The 13,826-nt window shown below is 44.3% G+C and overlaps 1 protein-coding gene across 7 annotated transcripts in view; it reads left to right on the forward strand.

The window, feature by feature from the left end:
• Positions 1-13,826, forward strand: part of LOC142496904 (uncharacterized) — a 109,737-nt gene that overhangs the window by 50,859 nt on the left and 45,052 nt on the right. For 3 of the 7 annotated variants that reach the window (XM_075603984.1, XM_075603991.1, XM_075603988.1), the window contains exons 1-2: positions 1,302-1,413; positions 3,387-3,421. The exons of 3 other annotated variants lie outside the window; for them this stretch is intronic. The gene's annotated coding sequence lies outside the window, so the exon portion shown is untranslated. Of the gene's footprint in view, positions 1-1,301; positions 1,414-3,386; positions 3,422-13,826 lie in introns of those variants that run through there. One more of the 7 variants, XM_075603992.1, reaches the window with a different exon arrangement.

The following is a 13,826-nucleotide window of genomic DNA, read 5'->3' on the forward strand; positions in this document are numbered from 1 at the left end:
TGGCAGACATATTATCACAATTCCCATTACTACTTGAGGCCACAGAACTCACCGGGGATAAGGGTCTTGGAGTCATTTGTCTTATAATAGGGTTGGTAATGGTAGTGAACGTTGGAATAGAATGGGTAGGTTGGACAGTGGCTTGGGCAACTGGGGACATACTACAGTCTCTAGAAAGGAAACTCTGGGAAGTCACCCCAGGAGGAGCAACAGCAATGTCCACAGTCCCCGGAAGGCTCAGTTGCCTGCGGCCTTTTGCCTTACTGTATCGGGCTTCAGCCAGAGCAGTGGCATGGAGAGAGTCTCGTGCTTCCTTCCACGCTCTGCAGCTAAGAAGGAAGGGGTCCACAATGGACCGGTCACTCCCTGGAGCGGTGGCAGGTAAGCCCGTCCGGTCGGACGACTTTGCGGCCTTCTCATCTCCCGGTGGTGGAGCAGCAATCGCGGTGATGTCACGGACATCTGGGGTGGTGCCGGCCGGCACTTCCTGAGGGAATTCTTCCAGCAGCCCCAACGCATCGTAGTGGCGCTCTGCAGCCTTCACAAGCGACAGCTCGAGCGCGGGCCTTTCGCATCTCTTGGCGGCGTAGTAATTGCAGGGCAGCTGCCCTCTGCGCTGGGTCCCAGCGCGGATCAACGAAGGGAATCTCCCAAGGATCTTCGACGATGACCAATGGAAACTGCAGTTCCGCAGCAGGCTTGGGTACGTGGGAGGTCTCAGCAAACACCAGCATTCAAAGTCCAAGTAGTAAAAAAGGAACAGGCTAACGTCCCCCACTGTTACCTCTCTAGATCCTTGCCAGAGAAAAGTATACCACAAGTCCTCAGCACCACAAACGGAACAGATGACCTCCCTGCGGTTCACCGCTCCTCCACGCCGACCGATCGATAAGGCAGTATAGCCCCGTGGCTTATTCCACGCCCTCAACACACTCAGTTGGATAGATGACATCACTGCAGTTACAGCTTCTCCGCGCCGACCGATCATCAGGGGTCCTGGTGTTGGCTGTGGGGGGGGTTATAAAACCTACCTGTTTTACTGCTGCTGCTGAGGACAAGCGTTTCCATCAGGATTGGAGGCATCTGCTGTTAAGGAGTCCCCAACAAGCAAGTCATCCGTGTCCAGTTATGGTAACATGTACCCTGAACATGCCCTGCTTGAATAACTGATTACTTTGTACGTGCAATACTACCACTTATTATTAATTCAATATAATTACTTATTAACCCTATTAGTCATGCGCTGTGTTTCTTTTCTTTTTCACTTCAGGTAAAAACACGTAAGGGCATGAAAAGGGAGCGGTCAGAAACTTTGAAACAAAACAAACGAAAATATTTTTGATTCTATGGAAAAAAATGGAAAAGCCCGTAATTTCCTCATAGCTCCCACACTCGTGTCACACCCGTGTGCAGGTAAGTAATGGGAGCGTGCAGGGGAGATTCACTGATAGGGGGGAGAAATCTGTATATTAATGCAGAGAAAAAAAAAGCTGTGTGTGCTGTGCACGCGCATAGTAAGTGAAACTTCTTTGACTTTTGTCGCAGAAATTGACTTATAACGCGCGTGCTCGGCACACATGTTTCAGTCAGTGTATGTGTCAGTCAGTGAGTATGTATGTGCGTGTATGTCAGTCAGTGTGTGTATGTGTGTCAGTCAGTGAGTATGTATGTGCGTATGTGTCAGTCAGTGTGTGCATGTGCGTCAGTCAGTGTGTGCATGTGTGTCAGTCAGTGTGTGTATGTGTGTCAGTCAGTGTGTGCATGTGTGTCAGTCAGTGTGTGCATGTGTGTCAGTCAGTGTGTGCATGTGTGTCAGTCAGCGTGTTTGCGCGTGTGTCAGTCAGCGTGTGTGCGCGTGTTTCAGTCAGCGTGTGTGCGCGTGTGTCAGTCAGTGTGTGTGTGCACGTGTGTCAGTCAGTGTGTGTGTGCGTGTGTCAGTCAGTGTGTGTGTGCGCGTGTGTCAGTCAGTGTGTGTGTGCGCGTGTGTCAGTCAGTCAGTGTGTGTGTGTGCGCGTGTGTCAGTCAGTGTGTGTGTGTGTGCACGTGTGTCAGTCAGTGTGTGTGCGCGTGTGTCAGTCAGTCAGTGTGTGTGTGTGCGTGTGTCAGTCAGTGTGTGTGTGCGCGTGTGTGAGTCAGTGTGTGAGTGTGTGAGTGTGAGTCAGTGTGTGAGTGTGAGTCAGTGTGTGAGTGTGAGTCAGTGTGTGAGTGTGAGTCAGTGTGTGAGTGTGTCAGTCAGTGTATGTGTGTGTCAGTCAGTGTGTGTGTGTGTGTGTGTCAGTCAGTGTGTGTGTGTTGGATGTGTGGAGAAGGCGCTACTGCACATGACAGAAGTCCAAACAGGTCCCGGATGATGCAAAAGACTTTATTGACAACACACTATGGGGGCTACACCACGATCTCCTCCTCTACGCTTTTCACCCTTGGAGGACGAAGCCCTATCTCCAAGGGTGAAAAGCGTAGAGGAGGAGATCGTGGTGTAGCCCCCATAGTGTGTTGTCAATAACGTTTTTTTGCATCATCCGGGACCTGTTTGGACTTCTGTCATGCGCAGTAGCGCCTTCTCCACACATCCACCATTCGTATCCACTGAAGGCAGCACGCGGACACCGGAGGAGAGGCGTGAGCAGGACCCAGACCGGAGTGGAGAATAAAGGTAAGAGATTTCAATCTTTTTTGCCTCTCCATACACTCCGGTCACCCTAGGGCCCATTATTTGCTCCCTCACACCCAGTGACACGGCGGATTGACACCGGAGGTGCCTGCTGTTAAGTAGAAGCGCAGGACAGTTACTTTCTACCCAGTGTGTGTGTGTCAGTCAGTGTGTGTGTGTGTGTCAGTCAGTGTGTGTGTGTGTGTGTCAGTCAGTGTGTGTCTCTCTTTCTCTGTGTTGTGTGAATGCCCTCTGCCAACCACACCACACACACACACACGAAACCTGCCATCCACAACATGGATATGGACAGAGCCTCTGCGCATGCGTTGAGGAGGACGGCTGCCGGTGTGGAGGAGCGGGTGAGGGAGAGCGGCGCCGCCGCATGTCAGCGGCTGTGTGGGGGATGCGGCGGCAGTTAGATGTCAGCAGGCGCGGGCAGCGGGCGGGGAACGGTGTGGGGGGATGGTTGGAATGGTGGCCGTTAGGAGCGGCGCCGCCGCCGCCGCCGCCGCATATGTCATCGACCGTGTGGGGGGAGCGGTGCCAATTAGGAGCTAGAAGACAGCACGGCCTCATCTGCCAGCACTGTGACGTCAGTACTTTGACGTCACATCCGTTTCATTTTCTGCCCCTACAATCCATTTTTGTCCCATTAGGGATGAGGTGCCACTAAAGAAGTTTCACTTCAAAAATGTTCAGTGCGGATCATTGTATATTTTGTTTGTAATTTCAGCTTTTCTGACGTGACGCAGATTGGTAACCTGGAAGGTAACGGCCACATTATATCTTATTGTTATGCAACGTTAAAAAAAAAATAACTGCGTGAGACACAGAGTTTGATATATTCCTACTCCACTCCTATTGACGCTCCATGAAGGGACAGTTCCCTTGTGTTTTTATTTTTTAAGTGTTCAATATATATATAAACACTTATGACTGTGACAGTCTTAGACTCTGTGTATATTAGTAGGAGGTTGCATTAAGCCTGCTTTCCAGTATACAGGGAGGGGAGAGAAAAGAGGGGAGGGAAAAAAGGGGAGGGAAAAGAGGGGAGAGAAAAGAGAAAAGAGGGGAGAGAAAAGAGAAAAGAGGGGAGGCAAAAGAGAAAAAAGGGGAGAGAAAAGAGGGGAGAGAAAAGGGAAAAGAGAAAAGAGGGGAGAGAAAAGAGAGAAGAGGGGAGAGAAAAGAGGGGAGAGAAAAGGGAAAAGAGAAAAGAGGAGAGAGAAAGGAGAAAAGAGGGGGGGAAAGAAAAGCAGACAGATAGGCAAAGAAGCAGACAGACACTGACTGCTTACACTCCCTATGTCCCTAATGGATTAGAGCTCCAAGGAAAGGAACCAAGTTGTATTTCCACATCTTGTTGGACTGGGCCTAGCTTAGCAGCCAGCCGGATAGATAGGCTTACCTCTGTTGAGTTAGAGATTTTGAGACTCAACTCCTACTTCACGCCCATTGATGCCCCTTGAAGGGCTAGTTCCACGGCCTGTTTACTTATTTATTCATCTAACATTTCTTTACATAACAGTATAGTAGGGGGTCTGCTTTCACTTCTCTAGTTTTTTCTGCTCACTGATTTTTTTTAACTTTTATTCCTAAAATGTGAGATCTAAACCCAAATTAAAGCAGCAATCCTGCGTTGCTTTTTCTTTTCTTTCTTTTTTTTTTTTTTTTTTTAGAGTTATAGGTTTGAAACAGGGGTTTTTCTGAGGCCGAACTGAGTTAATTTCAGCTCCGGGGCGCCCTGCTTCCCGATATACTTACCTCTGTAGGGGGTGCCGGTATCTCTGCAGGCAGCAGCTCCGACGGGGCTTGGTAAGGGCTATGAAAATGCTGACGTTTAAATGTCCCGCGTCACATGGGCCAATAGGAAGCCTTGATGTCATTCCTTTGTGGCTTCTGATTGGTTCACGTGAAAGGGACATTTAAACCTGCAGAGAGATACTGCCTTCCCCTACGGACTTAAAGTATCTCAGGAAGCAGGGGGTCCCCGGAGTTGATATTAACGCAGTGAAGGAGTGATGCTTTAATATGGCTGCTAAGCTCCTGTCACTTAGTCAGGGTAATAGACTCCAAAGAACTTTATCTGAATTTTTCTTTGACATTTTTCTGATATGAAAATAGAAATAGTTCTGTGCTGCCTGGTGGAGTGAAGAAAGTGCGAATAAACAGGATAAGTCTCCAAAAAAAAAAACAATTTCTGTGCCACAAGTTCTGAGTTAAAATGAAATACAAACCTTCATAAAATCCAGTGTGCTCATTTGTATGTCATTACCCAGAATCCCTGGCTGTAGTGGAAATACTATGCTAAGAGATCGTGGGGAAGGCAGGTTGCAAACCTGTCGGAGAGGTGTGACTGTGCTCACAAGTGATATTTTTATGCAGTGTATCTACAGTATGAAGTCTTCATACAGACCACGCATCATTCATTGTTTGAAATGATTGATACTTGTTGCATAAAGAAACAGGGAGAAGTGTACAACAAGTGTATCAAAAAGTCATTGAAATGCAATATGTGCAGTGAAAAAACTCAATATAGAGACACCAAACATCCAGATAAAGTACTCGATATGGATCAATCACATGTGATAGGGTAACAGTAAGATTAACTGGACCTTAAGCGTGTATATACAGCTGGTCTGCAGCTGTTCACAAGAGATGGCTCAACATCTCTCAGATGCTAGCAGAAAATGAAGAGAGAAAAATAACAGCGCACGTCACTCATAGTGAAGTAAAGTTTGAAATATGTATGCTGGTCAATAAAAGGGTAATTATAGTAGGGCCCCACTAATACGGCGGGTTCCATTCTATGGCCCCTCCGCAAAGTGAAAATTGCCGAAAAGCGGAAGCGACAATTTTCCGGGTCTCCTGCACGTCTGGCAGGAACTCCTCCCACCGGAGGAAGACGCGATGCACAGCCGTGATGAAAGACCAGAGGAAGGCTGGGATGGTGACTAAAAAAACTTTATTGCATCAAAGTGTAGTACTGACGGATCCTCTGACTCGTTTCAGCCCAACAGGCCTTTGTCAAAGAGTGATCCGTCAGTGAACCAGAAGTCCTGATATAGCATGTCCAAAACGAGACACCTGTGGGTTCTGCTAATCAGCAGGTGTGAAGAGTGACATGCATACATCAGGAAAAACATGTACAGATAAAAATGGGACCAGGAATATACAATGCTAATTCAATATGTGTGCGTTACAAACAATAACACAAATATGAAAAAGAATAAACAACTGGTCACAATAATAAAAACAAATGAAATAAAATAATCTATCTCAATAAGTACACTTATGCTAAAGAAATGAAAAATGTAATAAAAACAAACCGAAAATTTGAAAAATAAGTAGCAAGAAAAACAGACTGAAAATATACATAAAATAATAAACCGGATGCAAATGTCCAATAATAATAAACAATGAAATGTCCATGAATGAAATAGAATAAGGTGGGTACAGGTGAAAAATGGATAAGAAAGAAAAGGGGGGGGGGAAGGAAAGAGGGGGGTTGGAGAGGGAAGGGGAGGGATAATGCATATTGGCATCATCTACAGAAACCACATTTAAAAAATCCTTTTGGTATATTACCCACATGTGGCTGATGTCCTGACTGAAAGAGACTTCTAGAAATAGAAGAGGCCAAAGTATTAGCCCTTTTGAATGCAAATCTTGGTCCGAGTCGGGTAATGGGATCTAAATCGGAGTCCAATTTCAGTATATTCCAATGTTTGGAAACAATTTTACGAATTTGTCAGGCATGTTTACTGAATTTAGTTATAAATAAAGGACTGTCACTGAATTTATTCTGTTTGTGTTTGTTGTATTTGACCAAATTGGTCCGGTCCACAGACTCTGCATTCAGATAGGCTTGATGTATGTTATTTTGAGAATACCCTCTAGCTAAGAACCTCGAACTAAGTTCCTGTGAGTGCTGGTCAAATGTCTCTTTATTAGAACACAATCGTATGTACCTTCAAAATTGGCCCTTGGGGATCCCACGATAAGGGATCTGGGGTGACTGCTCCTAGCATGTAAAAAGGAGTTCCTAGAATGAGGCTTAGTGAATATATCTGATGAACACCTGTATTGGGGTCACCATGGAGTGTCACATCAAGATAATTAATCATATGTGTATCTGTTTGAAACGTGAATTTACGTATTAGTATTAAGAATGTGAAAAAAAGTGTGTAAGCTATCTAAATCACCATCCCAAATGAAAATCAAATCATCGATGTACCGTTTGTAAAAAATAATATGAGAACGGAAAGTATTAGTGCTACCATAGATGTGAACAGATTCCCACAAGCCCATAAAAAGATTGGCATATGAGGGAGCGAAAGAAGTCCCCATAGCCGTGCCCTGTTTTTGAAGAAAGAATTGTGAATCAAAAAGAAAATAATTGTGTGTTAATTAAAAAAAAATAGAATCATTAATAAAAGTGGTCTGTGCTATAAAAAGTGAAGATAACTGAAGATAGTGATAAATGGCCTGTAAGCCGTGCTGGTGTTCTATAATCGTGTAGAGTGACGTGACATCCATGGTGCCCCATCTGTATCCATTTTTCCATGCCATATCCTGTAAAGCAATCAATAGAGCTGTGGTATCTTGTATGTATGAAGGCAGAGTCTGCACGATCGGTTGAAGGAACCTGTCTACATACCGGGAAACACCATCTCCCAAAGACCCAATACTGGAGACGATGGGTCAGCCTGGAGGGTTCTCCAGTGATTTATGGATCTTTGGGAGATGATGGAAAACCGGTATGACAGGAAAATCACATTTCAAAAATTGTCTCTCTTTGGCATTTAAGACATATAGCACATCACCCAGCTCCAATAAATTTTGCAGCTCCCCAAGGAACATCTTGGTGGAGTCGGTCCTCAATCTAAGATAGAAGTTTGTGTCACTTAACAATCTTAAAGCTTCCTCTCTGTATTTGACAGATGACTGCACTACAATGGCTCCCCCTTTGTCTGCAATCTAAATAGTGATGGAATTATTATGTCTCAATACATCAAGGTCTATCCTCTCCTGTCTAGTAAGGTTATCAGATATAGGAGGCGAACAAGAAAAGGAAAAACCTTTTAGCCAATAGCCTCAGGTCCCTGTCTATTAACTTCTCAAAGGTGGAAACACAGGGACCTTTGGAACTATTGGGAATAAATGATGAACGTTTCTTAAGATCGGAGTCTATATGACCAAAAAAAGGGGGGTCAATAGGAGTGTCAGTACATCTCTCATCATAAAGTGCTTGCATATCAAGGTTAAAGACATTTTCCCCGAAAGAACATGCACCTGTATTTATCAGATCACTATCAGAATCACAAACATCAGAGTCAGCATTAGAATTCTGAACAGAATGAATTTGTTTGGAAAATAATTTCTTTAGTGCCAGTTCCTCGTATATTTTTGAAGATCAATGATAGTTGAAAAGAGATCAAAGTCCTCATGAGGAGCGAAATTAAGACCTTTATTCAAAAGTAAAATTTGTTGTGGTGTCAGAATTGTATCAGGGATGTTGATAACGTTGCTCTTTGTTGGATCTAAAAGTTTTTCTTCCTCTTGTTGTCGGAGCCAGTGAGTTTCCCGGTTCTTCTTCCCCCTTCTGCACCTCTTCCGTTTTTTGTCTGGATATTATCTGTATTGGGAGGAACAGATCTGGACCGGTCATCTCTTGAACTCATCATATAAGTTTTGTTGAAATAGCCACTTTCAGAATCTCTGTTGTCATGTTGGCCATGTTTAGAAAAATACACTGATGGTCTATCAGTAGTATCTGATGAGTCTGTTTCAAAACTAGACCTACGTTCTGAGTGTGGCGACTTCAAAATGGACTTAGTATGTGGCCTTTGAGCAACACTATCATCACCTGATGACCATTTGTGGGGTGTAGAATGAGATGGGGTTCTGGGCCTAACAAAGTCCCGAGTAGAGACAGGCCTCTCCCAGAAATAAACCTGATTTCTTTCATAGTCGGTTCTATCCCTAGAAAATTTGTCTTGTTTTTTCATGACAACCCCTTTTCCATTTTTTCAATATTCTGCAATTGAATTTTATCCTTATGGGAGAATTGTTCCATAGCATTGAATTTGTAAAGTTCTGTTTTTAAAGTCTCTATTTCAGTAGTTAAAGAAGCTTTGTCACTGATCTTAGAACTTATAATTAGCTCCATAAGTTGCACAGAACATTCATCCAATATTTTTCTCCAATGAAGTTCAAAATCTTTGTTGGGGAACCCAAAAGATGGCATTTTTTTCATGCGTAAGCCCCTGGGGATACGCTTTGCTCTCAAATAGTTCTCCAAGGTTGTAATATCCCAAAAGATTTGTATGTCTTGAGTTAATAATTTCTCTAATTTAACAAAGTGATCAATAAGATCTGTAGGGCTATCACACGTAATATTGTCAGAAACTTCATCAAATATATGCAGAGCCCTTTTAGTTCTTTCAGAATTGTTCCCACATTTCTGGACATATGTAGTAATCTGTTCAACCACCGTTTCTTGCTCTTCATCCATAATAACAAAAAGTATGTATATATATATATGTATATGAAAATATATATAAAAATAAAGAAAATAAATATTAAAAAAAATTGGGTATTGTATAATATATAGTAGTAGTCACCACCATCCTTCTAGTGAAAAAAAGGGATGCCTCAAAAATAACAAATAATATGTACAAATCATATATCAATCATGAGTATGAACATCCTTAAATCCAATAGATTTCGAGCAACCTGAACACTCATGCAGATATGGACAGGTAAACAAGGAGTTAACCCACCAGGTGCTCAAGAAGTGAAAGATAGTTGCTGAATCTTGCTTATTAGTTCAGTATGTAGGGCAGGTCATGGCAAAGCTTCAAACAGGTGAGTATGAGAGTCAAGCTTTGCCGTAACCTGCCCTACATACTGAACTAATAAGCAAGATTCAGCAACTATCTTTCACTTCTTCAGCACGTGGTGGGTTAACTCCTTGTTTGCCTGTCCATATCTCCTGCAGGTCTGCGCAGACCTGCAGTCCCCCCCTTCTGCGCATGCGTTAACTCCGTTCTGCGCATGCGCTAACTCCGTTCTGCGCATGTGCAACCTCGGCAGCCTCCATTCTGCACATGCGCGACCTTGGACGTCCCTGTCCTGCGCATTCGCAGGACATGGTGGCCCCCTTCTCGGTACTGCCGTATCGGTGGATCGCCGAAAAGCGGGGGCCGCCTCTATTGTGCGTACATCAGAGTAGCTCTTAAACACATTTCATGTAGCTATGATATGGGTTTACCACACTGGAACGGACAGATGACCGACACCGATGAGCCTCTCGCCGTATGTATTGAGTGGTAGCCAATCTCTGCAAGATGAACAGCACCGTACAAAAGGATGCAATACTCCCAGCGTAACAGGCACAGGAGCCGTCTCCTCGGGGAGTTAATAAGCAGGCAAGCCGTTGGTGTGGAGGAAATCTTTCCATGTTAAAGCCCCGTGCACAGCAGTGTCAGTAGCAGCAGCCTCTGGCGTCACCACACAGCGTCACAAGATCGTGACCATGTGGTATCTGTCAGAGGATCGCGGTAACAGCTGCAGGCACCGACGGAGCAACGGAGGAGCTAATGTGCACAGGAGTAAACCTCCAGGCCAAAAACTTCCCCGGCGATACTTGTTGCATACCTGATAGATACAGTTTAAAGTAAACCAATATTATGTGCATGTTTTGATTAATAACCAGTTTTAGCAAATATCATTTATTCGTGTAATAATATTATAATAGCCATACAGTGAAAATAACACATTTTGGTAACGTATATAGTGAAACATCCGAGCTGCGCCAAATACATTGTTGGTTGACACATAGCAACAGAATTCTGCGCTAACGCGATCACGAGTCTTTTTAGGGTTAACATCTGTAGCCCGAGCGCAGCATCTTTCTGAATAATGAAAACATACTTTTTTGACGCCGATGGTGCAAATTGTGAAATTTCAGGTTAGTACAAAAGTGCTACGGTAGGCCCGCCGATGTCTGGAAGCCCCGGGTCAGACCCACAGGTGTCTGAGGGGCCTCTGGTGGTTCTCACGGGGGTCTGGGGACTCACGGGTGCTCACTACGGGTACGCGGTGCCCCCACGGATGTGGGACCACCGGTTCTTCCCCGCACACTACGGGTCCGCGGTGCTCCCACAGATGTAGACCATGTGACAGAGGCTTGGGGGAGAATGGATGTGACGTCTTTGAAAGCCTGTCACATGGTACTAGAGCCAATCAGAGTTGGGATGTATTTCCCACGCTCTGATTGGCTACCATACCATGTGAGGCCGGCCATGTTTCTTTTAATGATGTCATCTTAAAGGCAATTGAAGCAAAGCCATTCTGATTGGCTGTGCTTTCATTGCCTTTAAGATGATGTCATCATTTTTTTTTTGTCGGCCAAAGCACATGGTTTTCATCAGGACCGTGAGAACCATGACGAAAATGTGATGTCATAGGCCTATAAAAGCCTATGTCGCCTCATTTTGAAGCTAGTCACCGAGGAGGGAACATCTCCCCTCCTAAGAAGAGAAGAAGAGAAGAAGGGCGTGGCGTAAGAAGATGGAAGAAGACAGAAGAAGACGCAAGAACCCAAAAGACCCCAAAGAAGAAAGAAGACACAGACGTGGATTTGTTATGGTTTTTTTTTTTATGGCTTACCTGTGGATTGGTTCCTGTGCCTCCGTGTCGCTTGGATTTCGGTGAGTGGACATCTAATGGTGAGTAAACAAAAGAAAAGTGTATTATTTTTACTTTTACAGGTTTTTCTGATTTTTGATTCATGTATTTTATTTTTTCAGTCCCATTTAATGCCCGTGAATGTAGCTATGTATATAATACATTCACGGACACTGAATGGGTGTATTGTATGTGATTTTTGTATGTAAATGCTTTGTATTTTATGCTCTATTATTGCCCCTGTATGTTATGTTTATCTATCTGAATGGATAGACATACAGGGATAATAATTTATTGTTTTGCTAATTTTTATGTTCTTTTCATGTATGGCTAATGTATTTAGCAGCTTTATTTTGTCATTGTTGTGAATAATGTAATTTGTATTTAGATATTGGCTTCATTCTGGTAGTTAGATTAGAATGATAGTGGTTACTTTAAATTAGAATTCTTTTGGCAATGGTTTGGGTTTAGGAATTGAATAGGGAATTGTATAATTGATTTGTATTGTATTGTAATTGGTTTAGGAAATGGATTAATTGATTGATGCTAATTGTATTGATGTTGCTATTTGATTTTCATGATGGCATTGGTGGTTAGGGGACATTGTTCATAGTGTATTTTATTGTTACATATATTTTGCATAGTGTGACATGATGCACAGATTAATTGCATCATGTACACACTCAATGCAATTGTGTGACAGTTCATATACATTTGTGGAGCTGCTGATTTGTTGGCTTATATTTACAATAGATGCTGGATTTATTTTAACATGCAATGTGGTGACTTTAAGATTAAAAATTCATGTTTTGATTTATGCATGTTTTATGTGTTTCATAATGGGCAAATAATCTATTATCCATACCTGGATAATAGTTATTTTGCACATTATTGTACTGTATGTGTTGGGGGTGGGGTGAGGGTGTATTTGTTGTATCGGTATGGAAGCTGCCCCGCAGAGAGGAGCTCCATGTACAATCAGAACAAACACAGCAACTAAAATGGCGACGGCGTTGGAGTCAGTAGTAATGCTCAATCAGTCCGTTGCGTGTGAAGAGAACATGGGACAATTGTTGAAGCGGTACTACAGTCTTCGTCAGAAAGACGGATAGGAGCTATCTGAGTTCCTCCTGCGGATTGGAGCAGTCTTACGGGAGATGCGAAAAGGGGATCGTATTAAGGCCACCGAGGTGGATGTGTACTGTTGTGATCAAATTCTGAGAGGAGCGATACCTGACCATCCTGTCGTGGTCAGGATGCGGTGCTCCTGGATGCGGGGTGACCCCCTTTCCTGGAGGAGGCTAATGGATGAGATAGAGAAACTTGAAGTTACAACTGCTGCTAATATGGATTGCAGAGCCATCCAAAATGGCGGTTCCCGCTTCCCTGGGAGACCGCGTGGGCCAGTTGCAGAAAATGCTGCAAATGCTAAAATTGCAGAAAGTTGGCCGGGATTGGCGCCAAAAGGAAAACCCCACCCTGCGGGGAGGTATGGCACGAAAGCTGTGGCCGCGCCCTCAGGGACAGTGACAGACTCAGAGCCCCTCCCCAGTGATGTGAGTGACTCAGCGCAGAGCCAGAACCACTTGCTTGTACAGCGTGCCCCTCCTTTAAATTCCACCAGGGGGAGTAAGTACAGTGAACAGCAATCAGCAACCGCTGTACACACTAAAGACAGTACAGAATGCAGAGAAGCACACCCGCAGTTATATGGAGCCTGGCGATCCAAAGGGGGGGAAATATCCTTTCTGGTGTGCCCGTGTCTACAAAAGAACCTGAACCTGACTGGTGGAATGGACTTTTTTTTTTCAACTTTGTTTTTATTGGTTTTTAGTGCATACAATCAAAGGGTTACATTATGTTGATAGTAATTCCATGTATACACTTCACTTGCAAGGACAAACTACAGATGACGGACGCACGTTGGGGAAACCCACAGGACAAGACCTTAACAGACAGACAACAACTACGGGGAAGTATGGGGGGGGAAAGGAGGGGGAGGGGGGTGGTAGGGAGGGAGAGGCGTAGACGAGTCCCTTACTACATGATGATCCGACGACCTGTGCCGGCTCTGTTATCACTCAGCTCTTGATCTCTTCACCGAGAACCCTACGCCCGATCTGCTGCCGCAACTCAACTTTATTCCAGTTGGGATAGTACTACTGCCCTGGGGAAGCCCTGCCGTCCGAACGTCCCGAGTAGCTCCCCGTCCATCATCCAAGGAGAACCCACTTTCATCTATCAAAGCCATATTGTGGCCTCATTCATCCCCTGAATATCGGTCTGGGCCAACCACAATGACCAGACTTTTTCGAATTTATCGGCCGAATCGTTAACTAAACTCGTTAACTTCTCCATTCGGCATATGAACCAAATTCTGTTCCTGATTTTGTCTATAGAAGGAATCGCATTCTGATTCCACAGTGCTGCGGTCTCGCACCGCATAGCGGTAGCAAAGTGTGCTATCAGCTTGTTACCCGAC

This window comes from Ascaphus truei, chromosome 6 (genome assembly GCF_040206685.1).
Source record: "Ascaphus truei isolate aAscTru1 chromosome 6, aAscTru1.hap1, whole genome shotgun sequence".
NCBI lineage: Eukaryota > Metazoa > Chordata > Amphibia > Anura > Ascaphidae > Ascaphus > Ascaphus truei.